This window comes from Poecilia latipinna, unplaced genomic scaffold, assembly GCF_001443285.1.
Source record: "Poecilia latipinna isolate Pla-1442-1.1 unplaced genomic scaffold, P_latipinna-1.0 Scaffold3758, whole genome shotgun sequence".
In the NCBI taxonomy this organism is placed as follows: Eukaryota; Metazoa; Chordata; class Actinopteri; order Cyprinodontiformes; family Poeciliidae; genus Poecilia; species Poecilia latipinna.
The window spans coordinates 35,040-45,876 of record NW_015116374.1 but is presented as its reverse complement, the minus strand read 5'-3'; the positions used below and the strand labels follow the sequence as shown (position 1 = coordinate 45,876).

Here is a 10,837-nt window from a genome sequence, read left to right as displayed (position 1 = left end):
AGATCTATGTGGCAGTGTCATTTCTTCCTTATTGTTGATATTTTTTCTCGTCTTTATTCTTTTCATCAAGTGACCGTAATTCTCAACCATATGAGACATCGCTGAAAAAACAATTGTCTTATATACTTTTACATCAGAAACAGGTTAAAATCTTCACTCGAACTGAGATTCTGAAAGTGCCACCAATCAATCCAGGCCTGGTTCTTAAAGCGCGGGGTGTCCGTTAGATGACAATCAATGATGGGTAGGAACATCGGACTTTCAGCTATCGTCATAGCTTGGTGGTTAAAACGGCGCTCTTGGAACTCAGCGACTGCTGGTATGAGTTTAGTTAGCAGCGCCATCGTCTGTTTCCCTTTTTGGACCAGTTTATTTTATTGTCTACAAAAATAAATAATATAATTCACTTGCTGCCAACATATTGGAGGTAGTGTTGTTTAACAGGTTTGCCAGACAAACTTTAACTGTAAGAATATTGTCAGATTACCAAGGTGCACACTGTTTATATTTATTGATATGTTTGCAGAGCATGTCGGTCAACACAAGACTGAAAAGACGTAAAATGATCGTCATTACTCTAACAATGCTGGGTGGTAGTACAAAATCTGTTTAGCACAGTCTTCTTTGAAGTGGTGTATATTTTAGTGACATTTTAATGTATTCTTCAATATTCCTTCATACCATTATGTTTTGAAGAGCTCTTAGAGAAAGTAGACATTTTCATATCTGTTTATTTACGTTTGCCGCGTTTTGATCAGGAAACCACAAAGCCACCTAATTTTTTACAAACATCTGCGTTGAGGACCCTGTTTGGCTGTCACTAGTTAATCTTAATGCGGCTCGTTCTGTTTCTAATTTGATTTCCCTTCGTCAACAGCTTGCAAACTGTTTCCACGTAAAGAACACACGGACAAATACTGTAGATATGGCTCATAATCTGTTGGTGGTATATGACAGCAATGTAGGGTAGGAACGTTTATTATTATAATTTCGGCTTATCAGTTTGGATATCACCACCACCAACATTAGCTGTTAACTTTATATCATTTAGATGAGATTTTATTACAGTACAACTTATCGACATTATTTGATATTCCTTTCTATTTGGACACGTAAACACCACAAGCAACACCATCAGGTATGTGAGTTAAATTTTATTAAATATGATGATAACCACCTCATTGTTTAGCGACACTTATTGTAGGTAGTAAGTGTCTCTAAACAATATGACACTATTTACCTTTTGCTTGTATGTAATGTAAGAAACTCACATAACAGGTACTTGAGAGTCAATTCCAATGTTTTTCTGATCAGTCCTGGTTATAAAAAGCAGAAACTATCCACTTAGGTTTGTTTACATTGCGGCTAGTCATGAGTTAGACTTAATGTATTCTGGTAAACCTGAATGCGAATGGGATTGTGTTATTCATTGATCTGGTTATGCTCAAATGCGGTGTTTTCGAAGCGCAATGATGCTGCTCTTTAGAAAATTGTTTTGAAACATAATTTTCACATGCAACATTAAACATATAAGTGCCCAATGGGATTTATAGTAAAGTTTTGCAAACGTTTTTTTCACGCAAGTAGCATTTTTCAATAGGCATTGACACAGCCACCTACAATTTGGAAACATCTACGGTGCGCTTAGGTTTCAACCAGTTGATTTAGCCACCAGTTGATCTATAACACCGGCAAAAGCGCTTGAAGGTTCACTTAGGGACTGTCAACAAATTACCAAACCAAACACTCCTGTCAAACAAATGTTAATAAATGCCTTGAATTGTAACCAACTAATTGTCAGTGCTAATTCATGCTTTTACATGACACAATATCCTCTATTAAATTTTAAAGTCATATAAAATATTTTAAATAATTTAAATATTAAATATGTTTTCTTCAATAGCTTCCAAGCCATCTGACCTATTTACTCAGAATCACTTGAAATCTTTCTACTAGTCTGTATAAGTGAGGCACAGTCATTTTTTTCCATTTTATGTCATTTTCCTTTTTAATAATGCTTAATGCTTCCTGCTTAATAATGTGTAACATTCTTCATAGGCAGATTTCCTTTAATTGAGCTCACCAGACAAACTAATTAACCCAGGTGTGTGAAATTAATTATAGTGATTCAAAGAGCCCTGAAACACAATATAATGTATGAATTTAATAGCACAACAAAAAATGTAATCTTTATGACACTTAAATCCAATTTACATAATTGTCCATTTAAAACGAAGGCAGCCAGAATAGTCATTATAAGCATCGTCTTTAATGGTTATGTGTTTGTCTAAAGCACTTCCTTTAACATGCAGGAAGAAGAGTAGACTCCCATTGCCTTTCTTGTATGCAAGTAATAAAACATTTAGACTAGAATAGATTCTATTATCCTTTGCATTTCTTATCTATAATATGTATTGTGTACTTTTGTCATTTTTGCCAATTACAATCATTTTACACATGACCTGTTAAAAAGAACATATTCACTGATCCTTCAGTCAGGAGCGGGATTTTCAGAAGATTGGAGCAAGCTGACCTTCAAAAACTTTGAAATGTCCATAAGTTTTAGTTTTGAGAAAAAGGTCACTTCCTCTAAGATGTGGTGTGTAAGTTTAATGCAGACAGATGTCTTTTACAGTTTTGTATGACAAAATTTTAATTTTACTAAATTTTAATTTAAATTTCATAGCAAGTAGGACCACAATTGGCTTTATGAGTAAAAAAAGCCAATCATTACCTCAAAAATATTGGTTATTTTTAAGGTAATGATTTTGATCTTGGTAGATAGTTTGGGGGGCTGCACAGTGACGCAGTTGGTAGAACTGTTGCCTTAACTTGTTCTAGGTTCAATTCCCAGAACAAGGGAATTGTTCTGGGAACAAGGGAACAACAAGGGAATTGTTCTGGGAACAATTCCCTTGTTCCCAGAGCATGGAGTTTGCATGTTCTCTCTGTGCATGCGTGGGTTTTCTCCAGGTACTCCGGCTTCCTCCCACAATCCAAAAACATGACTGTCAGGTTAATTGGCCTCTCCAAATTGTCCCTAGGTGTGAATGTGTGTGTGTGCGCATGGTTGTGTGTCCTGTCTGTCTCTGTGTTGCCCTGAGACAGACTGGCAACCTGTCCAGGGTGACCCCGCCTCCCGCCCGGAACGTTAGCTGGAGATGGGCACCAGCAACCCTCCTGACCCCACTAAGGGACAAGGGTGTAAAGAAAATGGATGGATGGAACACAGAGCAAGAGAAACAAGAAGATCTAAACCAGGGGGGTCAAGGGCTGGCATCTTGCATGTTTTAGTTCTCTCCCTGGTGATAGTAACAACCTTTTCTGCTTGTCAATGTTCCTTTTAGTCCTTCTAATGAGCCATCATTTGATCCAGGTGTGTTGAACCAGGGAGAGAACTAAAACATGCAGGATGCCGGCCCTCGAGGACCGACTTTGGTCACCCCTGATCTAAACAAAGAACCTAACTAGAATTACTAAAAAAAAAAAAGACTAAGAATAACTGAACCTATAGTGATCAAATTAAGAAATGAACATTACTAGAAACACTGCAGGGAGGCTGAAATAAGAAATAACTAGAAGGATAAAATAGAATTAAACTATAGTCATTAAAGAAGGCTGGACATGGACTCAGACAAGGACAGAATCTAAGGTAACTAAAGAATAAACCTAACTAGAAACACTATAAAGGACTGAAAATAAGGAAAGCAATAAGATAATTCTAATTACACTAAATACCTCTAATAATAATATCAAAAGGACCATAAAGGGCTAAACTAAATTTAACATGAAGCTAAATAAAATGAAAAGCAAAACAAACCCAAAAACCCAGTGTCCTGACAGTTAGCTTGTTAGATTAAATGTAACAAGCAGATGTATGATTATATAATTGTTTACTTTAATCACATAAAATATTTAAAAATATAATCTTTCATTACATGTATGTTTATTACCTGAAATATTTTAAATATCAAATTTTGACTTAAAATGCGATTCATTACTTTACCTGTTTACATGTATCTTGAAGTGCTTGAATCAAATGTTTCATGAATGTTTAATACATTAAATTATTAAATGAGAGAAAACAGCCACTTCCAACTGTACACATATTTCAACACAAATGGTTCCTGTTCCTCTTCAGAGTCTGCAGCCTTGCTGAGCTCCTCTCCTGGGGTTTGTTCTTCCTCAGCCTCTCTAACTTGCTCCTCTTCTATTGCCTCCGCTACTGTGTTTTCATTACTTACTTCTTCTGGGGTAAATAATAAAAACAGTCTCTGTAACTTGTTCATCCACCATGATCTTGCTGTATTGCCTCATTAATTGACGCCCATGTCGGTCCGATGTTGTGGCGTTTACCTTGCAGTGACCCATATTCAGTGCTGGACCCCAGTCAGGATTGAGCTAATCCATTTCATACGTCGGTTTGCCTTTAAGAGGTCATATCAGAACACACATCAGTATTAATGCTGTAAATTTGATAACACTAGTAAAATAGTTTATTTCACAATAATGGAATAACCTCGATGTCCACTGACAAAACTCGGACTACACTACATAAACAATATTAGCCCGACCTAAACAAGGTTGACCCACTTAAATGAATTCAACATAAACTGAACATGAGTACACCTGGACAAAATTATAGCAAAAAGTTATGACTGTTAAGGAAGAAAATCTAAAATAGGTCAACTTTGGAAAAAAGTTTGGCTCTCTCTTCCTCTGGATCCCAGGTCCTCTCGGCGAGCCAAGTGTGGCCACAAGGAAAACAACAATGCGTGTTGACGTCACAGAATTACAGAGTTTAATCCAATATAAGACAATGCATAAACTTACACCAGAAACTGCAGAACAACGGAGACATACATTCATTTACCTCACATAAATGGAAAGAAGGAAAGAAAGAAAAGCAAAGACGTGCAAAGACATCTTTGGAGAACTGCAAGGGCAAATCTGATTTGTTACTTCTGTGTAGAAAGTTTTATCCTCTTGTATTTAATTTATTCAAATAAGGCGTATCTTTGCTCATCCAACCAGGAGCTATCTCTGACCCTCTCTCTGAAGCCTAAAACCCCTGCCGTGTTTACGGCCTTTCACAGATGAGTGTGAAAAGCTGGAACTTCTCCTGATTGTTTTCCCACACAGACAAAAGGCAGTTCAAACGATCCTAGCAAACCATCTGCTGTAACTACAAGTAAAATAAAGGTCAATAGGCCAGAATAAGTTACTGATTTCAAAACCACAATTAGGGCATTTGAATCAAGACATGTTAAGTTTTAAAACTAGCTTATTTTAAATTTATTTTCTCAACAGTTCCCTCTTTTAATCTCTTAATAGAGATTACACTCTAAAATATAAATTTAAAATATACTATGCGATAGGATAAGCCTAAATTCAGAAACACCATCTTATAGCTGATAAATTACGTCCCTCTTTTTGCATAACATTTCTACATAACATTTGTTGTTAAAATGTTGGCATATTCATTGCAAATAAAATCAGACCGCAAAATCGTATAAAGTATTCAAATCCTAAAATAAATGTTCAAAATTATCTAGCCCATAGTCATGTCTTACCAAAAGATGATCCAAAAAATGCATAATTTTATCAATGCTTAACAGAAACCTTACCACAAATCTTAATGTTATACTTAAAATGATGTTTTAGAAAAGTCAATCATATTCCTGATACAAAAAGATGATACACAAATATTTGTCCAAAATTATCCATGAAATAAATGAGCAAGTAGATACACTATACTGCATATAAAAGACTTCCAAACTATTAATAAACCTCCAGTTCAATAGTTTTTGTACAATATTTTTTTCTTTTTTTACATATCTTCATTTTGTGTCCGTGTTTCTTGATGCTCCTTGAAGTAAGATGAGTTCAATGGCACGTCGTAGATGAAAGATGAAAACTTGTTAATAGGAAAACAAAGATGATCCTCTGGTCTCCAGCAGCTCATTTTCCTTATAATTTTGAACTCAGGGTCGTCAGCTGAGTAACCGATGCTCACCTATTTAGGGATTATTGTGCCCACAATTTGGTGAGTTTAACAAAAAGGCCATTCCCTCTTTTCCAATTTGGTGACATCAAAAGCATAATAGAATGAAAGAAATCCTGATGAACATCTAGGTGTGAGGTCGTCCTCCGGTCAGGGAAGATCCTGAGTCACACCAGGTTGTGGTCCTTTGTTATCCAATGAGGTCATCAGCTGGTCGGCATACTGGAACAGAGTCTGTCACCTATCTAGAGCTCCTTAATGTATTTTAAAATAAAATAAGTAATTCCTTCCAATTTGAATTAATGTTTTATTTACACTGATTTATTAATTAATACTCTAATTATTCTTTATTGTTTTAAGTCATATATTGTTCTTGTTATCAAATCTTATTTTAATAGTTATTTTATTGAATTATCAGGAAGGAAGAGATTTTGTGGTTGCTTTTTAGTTTTATTTCTCTTTAAAACTTCATTCCTAATTATCATTTATTTCCTTATGTTAAGTCTCTTCCAGTATTTTCCTTTCTTATTATAAATCTGCTGTATTTTATCAATCCTTTGACCCTCTTTTTATATAAGGCCTACATGAGAAGTTAATGTTTCCTATCGCGTTAAACCCAAACCTTAACCATATTTTAGAAGCAGTTCCATAATTGCTAATTTGTAAATCTCCAATTTAGACCAATTTAATTTCATTCATCATATTTTCTATTTTAAAACCTTAAAGAATGATCAGCCTGTTTTACAAGAATAAAGTTAACCGTGTCACTAAATATCAAAATGACTTACTTTATTCCAATCATAGTTTTAAATCCTAAAATTTCAACCATTTTTACCTTTGATCCATTTATTCTTTTGAAAAGCTATTTATATTTAATTGGATAATGAATTACCCTTTTTATAGTGTTTATTAATTATCAATGCATTTTCAGTTTTTTGGAGAAATTCGATACAGCTAAGTTTATTAAATGATGTAAATATTTAGTTTAGACCTTCCTGGATGTCTTAGTTAAACTTATTTCAAATCATATGAAAAGAGATTCAACAATCCAACGCTCACTTTCCCTGTTTTAAGAAACACTGTTTTATGTAAATTATTGGACAGGTAATATTAAGTTTAGTATATTCAATTTATAAATTTTAGTTATTCCATATCCAAATAGTTAGCTCATATTTAATGAATTTTGATTTAACTTCAATAACCTCTTTTGCCAAGAAGTAAAGAGAGCTCCAAACTACAAATTTGCTTATTAGATCAATTCCATTCATTTCCCCCTGTTTCTATAACAGAACAAATGTTCTGTCATAGAAAACAATAAAAATCCCATACAACTCATTGAGATGAAACATGCTACCACTGCTAACCTTACCATCATATAACACAGTTGGATGTAATTCAAAGATGGTGTCCCAGATGCTGTTACAATCTGCACACCTCAATGTGCAGATTGAGGTGTGCATTTGATTAAATTGATGAAATCAACACAGAACTTGGTGTCATTAGCACAGTATGCTCTATAGACACTCATCAATCCACTTTAACACCCTAATTTTAAATTCCATGTAAATTTAAACTTAGTTTTTACTGAATGGTAGCCACTGTACTATGCAAATAAAATTTAGATCATCTTCCTTAGTAGATGAAGCGTAACAGACTATGAAATTCAGCTATGGTTAAGAAAAACTTTTGCAATTCCAATAGTTAGTCCCTGCCCATTCTTTTCAGGCAGGAAGGAAAAACACATTAGCATTTTGTGAGACAAACAGAGTGAATCATGGAGGAAGTTAATGCATTTCTGAGAAATGCAGAGTCGTAACAGTTGGTTCACACCAACCCTCAAACTGCATTGTAAAACCTCTGACACCAGGAGATGGGTGTCCCCAACACATTAGCATTTCACTGCAGGGGTTCAGGACGTGAAGGCAACAGGGCGCATCTGTGCTATAACTAAAGTAAGGAGAGAACAATGGCATCACACACTACAAAAATTTAAAAAGAACTTATTCACCACTACCAAGTTTTGTTGGCATCCATTTCGTCTCCAACCTGCAGACTGAAGGGAACCCCAGGAGTGGGCTTTGGCGCTCAGGTCACATGATCAGAGGTGAGAATCCAGGATCAAACATGAGAACACACAACAGGACCACTGCTGAGCGACTTGCCATGCCCCAATTCTTTATCTGCTGAATCAGAAGGTGTCCAGAGTAGCAGTCATTCCTGCAGTGCAGAAACATCTGGATACAGTCCCTCTTTGATGAACTTTGGTCAGCCTTTCGTGGTCGACAGAGCAGGACGTAGAAACACAGCAGATCAGTCATCCTCTGAAACCCCCGTCTGGGTTAGGACAAAAAGCTTTGATCTTTGTGGTCCCGACTCCCTGCTGATTCCAGGCCGTAGAGGACTCTCACAGATAACGCCTGAGTCCCTTTTGTTTTCAGCCAGGTGTGAAAAGCAACACTCAAAGCAGACATCTGTTGCCAGGTCCTGTGAGCAGCACTTTGCCCTCACGTGACAACAGGAGAACACAGTTCATCTTCACTGACCTTAGTAATCGTTCAATAGTTTTGGCTTTCATACAGCAGTCCAGCAGAAGATGGGCACAGTTCAGCATCGTCATGTCTTTGTTCAGCAGCAACAGCAGCGGCCTGATGCGGTAATCAAGAAGATCCTTTCTAATCACACCGTCCCATGATCTCTGAGCTTGAAAGACCCTGCCCCCAAGATCGCCATCAAGTCAGAAGGAAGGAGAACTGCCAGAGAAAAAATAATACAAAGTAATTAAAAATCAAAACTTATATATGCCACAATTTGGTTACTTTCACTATTATAATTAAAATAAAATTTTATCTTGTGATGCATTCTCCCGTGTGGCTCTAGATTTGTCGTTGTTGTTATAGCACAAACGACCAACTGCCTCAAATCCTGAACTGCAAAAAGAATAAACATAGAAATGTGTTAAAACATTCCACCATCAGATGTGCCAGAATTAAGAAATAGACACTTACTGTTCAAGATCAATAAGCGTAAATACCTCGATGACATTCACTCTGTTTATGCCAAATATCAACTACAAATTTTAAAATCACAACCTCACAAACTCATTAAAGAACTAGAACAAAATCTAGAATGTCCTAGTACTAACACTTATAAAAGTTGTGATTGAATTGCACTTTGTCAAATAATTATGAATTTCATATTGTTCTACTAAATCTTATCATTGTCCCACGTTTCAAGACAAAGTCCTATTTCAAAATTTCAGAAGTTATTCACATTGGATTTGAATTTCATAGCAGTTTTAACCAAAATTTTCTTCAAAATTAACAATTTACACCCAACTGTATATAATCAAAATCAGCAGTGATGCAGAAATCTATCAACAATTTTAAATGTAAATAAACATGGCATAGATGTTGTTTATAGCTGTTCCATTTTAGATAATCAATTCTAATTTAGTAGAAGCTACTTTATCACATACACCATATTTTAGTCAAGCAGGAAGGCAATATGACTCTACATTAAAGAAATCCATAATTCACTATTGTTGAATGAAAAAGTTAAAATTATTGATTAACTAATTTACAATTAACCGTATCCAAAAATTTACCAGGAATTAGGGTCTATTTTTCCTTCTCCCCCTGTTGATATAATAAAATTATCATTTTGAAAACAATTTTGAATCTATGTCACTGTTGCATGATAATTTGCTGAAAAACCAAAATATTATAGATGTTCCACCATTTCTCCAAATCTCCCATCTAGTATTGAAAATAGACTGGGATGTTTTAAATTTCAAAGTTCTATCAGTAATCTCTTATCTTTATAATATCCCCCTGTGTTTTTCTTATTTCAAAAAGAAAAACAATTTAGAGGTGGAAAACCAAAATGGGAGACTTTCCCCATTGTGCTAAAATTTCAACATGTCCAATCAGTTACCCACGTGACATATAAACCAAGTTAATTTAGTTAGAAGTTAGGTTAGGTTGTTAGTGTTGTTAGTCAAAGTGGATGAGACGGGTTCCTAATAACTACATTTATCTGCTTTAAGCCAAGGCTGAATTCTCGTTTCGTATTAATCCTACTGCACAAGCAGATGATTCAGCTTTAACCAAATTGTGATACCAAAATATGTAATCATCACCTTTAAAATTGTCCGTAAAGCAGTAATAAAAGTATATTTATGAAACAAAACCTGCACTGTGTCTAAACAGTACAAAATCAGAAAAAATATCACACAGCTACTCCCCAAAGTGACGTCATATGTACATAGCGCTTCCTAAAACCCAGCAATGGCCATCTGCATACACATTCATTCTCATTCACACTCAAACAAACTCATTTACATCCCATTGGAAGAAAATGCAGGATGTTACCCCAGATCAAACCGACCAAACAAAGTGAGGTGTGATCTGCCCCCAACACGGCCGTGAGAGCAGGAACACGACCCCATTCTCAGTATTTGAAGGCACCTTTACATTAGTTGACCTATAATGTAACAAATATACTTTCCAATTCTCCTCGATGACATTGGGCAAACACATTAAGTAGCGTAATTCACCTACAGCAACTGAAAAGATTCCCATGTTCACCTGTAATTTGTTCGTCACACTCCAATGTGAAATAAAGATATTTTGAACCATAAATTTAGAACTTCCCAATTTGTACTGATTCCAACTTCCAAACACATATTTCCCCAAATTTCAAACCAAACTTTGTCCTGTTCAAAGTCTTAAACACAATTATTATAACACCATGGTTGAAAGAAACATAATTATCCAGTAGTTCTAATGTTCAGGTTTGAGTGAACCTGTTTTAAAAACTCCATTTTATACACAC

The 10,837-nt window shown here is 35.4% G+C and overlaps 1 long non-coding RNA gene across 1 annotated transcript in view; it reads right to left on the bottom strand.

Moving 5' to 3' along the window:
• LOC106941601 (uncharacterized) overlaps positions 1 to 4,652 on the bottom strand; it is an 8,331-nt gene extending 3,679 nt beyond the window's left edge. The window contains exons 1-2 of the long non-coding RNA XR_001423406.1: positions 4,636 to 4,652; positions 1,828 to 1,833 (exon numbers count right to left, since the gene is read on the bottom strand). This is a non-coding gene — a long non-coding RNA (uncharacterized LOC106941601). The remainder of the gene's footprint in view (positions 1 to 1,827; positions 1,834 to 4,635) is intronic.
• Positions 4,653 to 10,837: the final 6,185 nt, after the last annotated feature.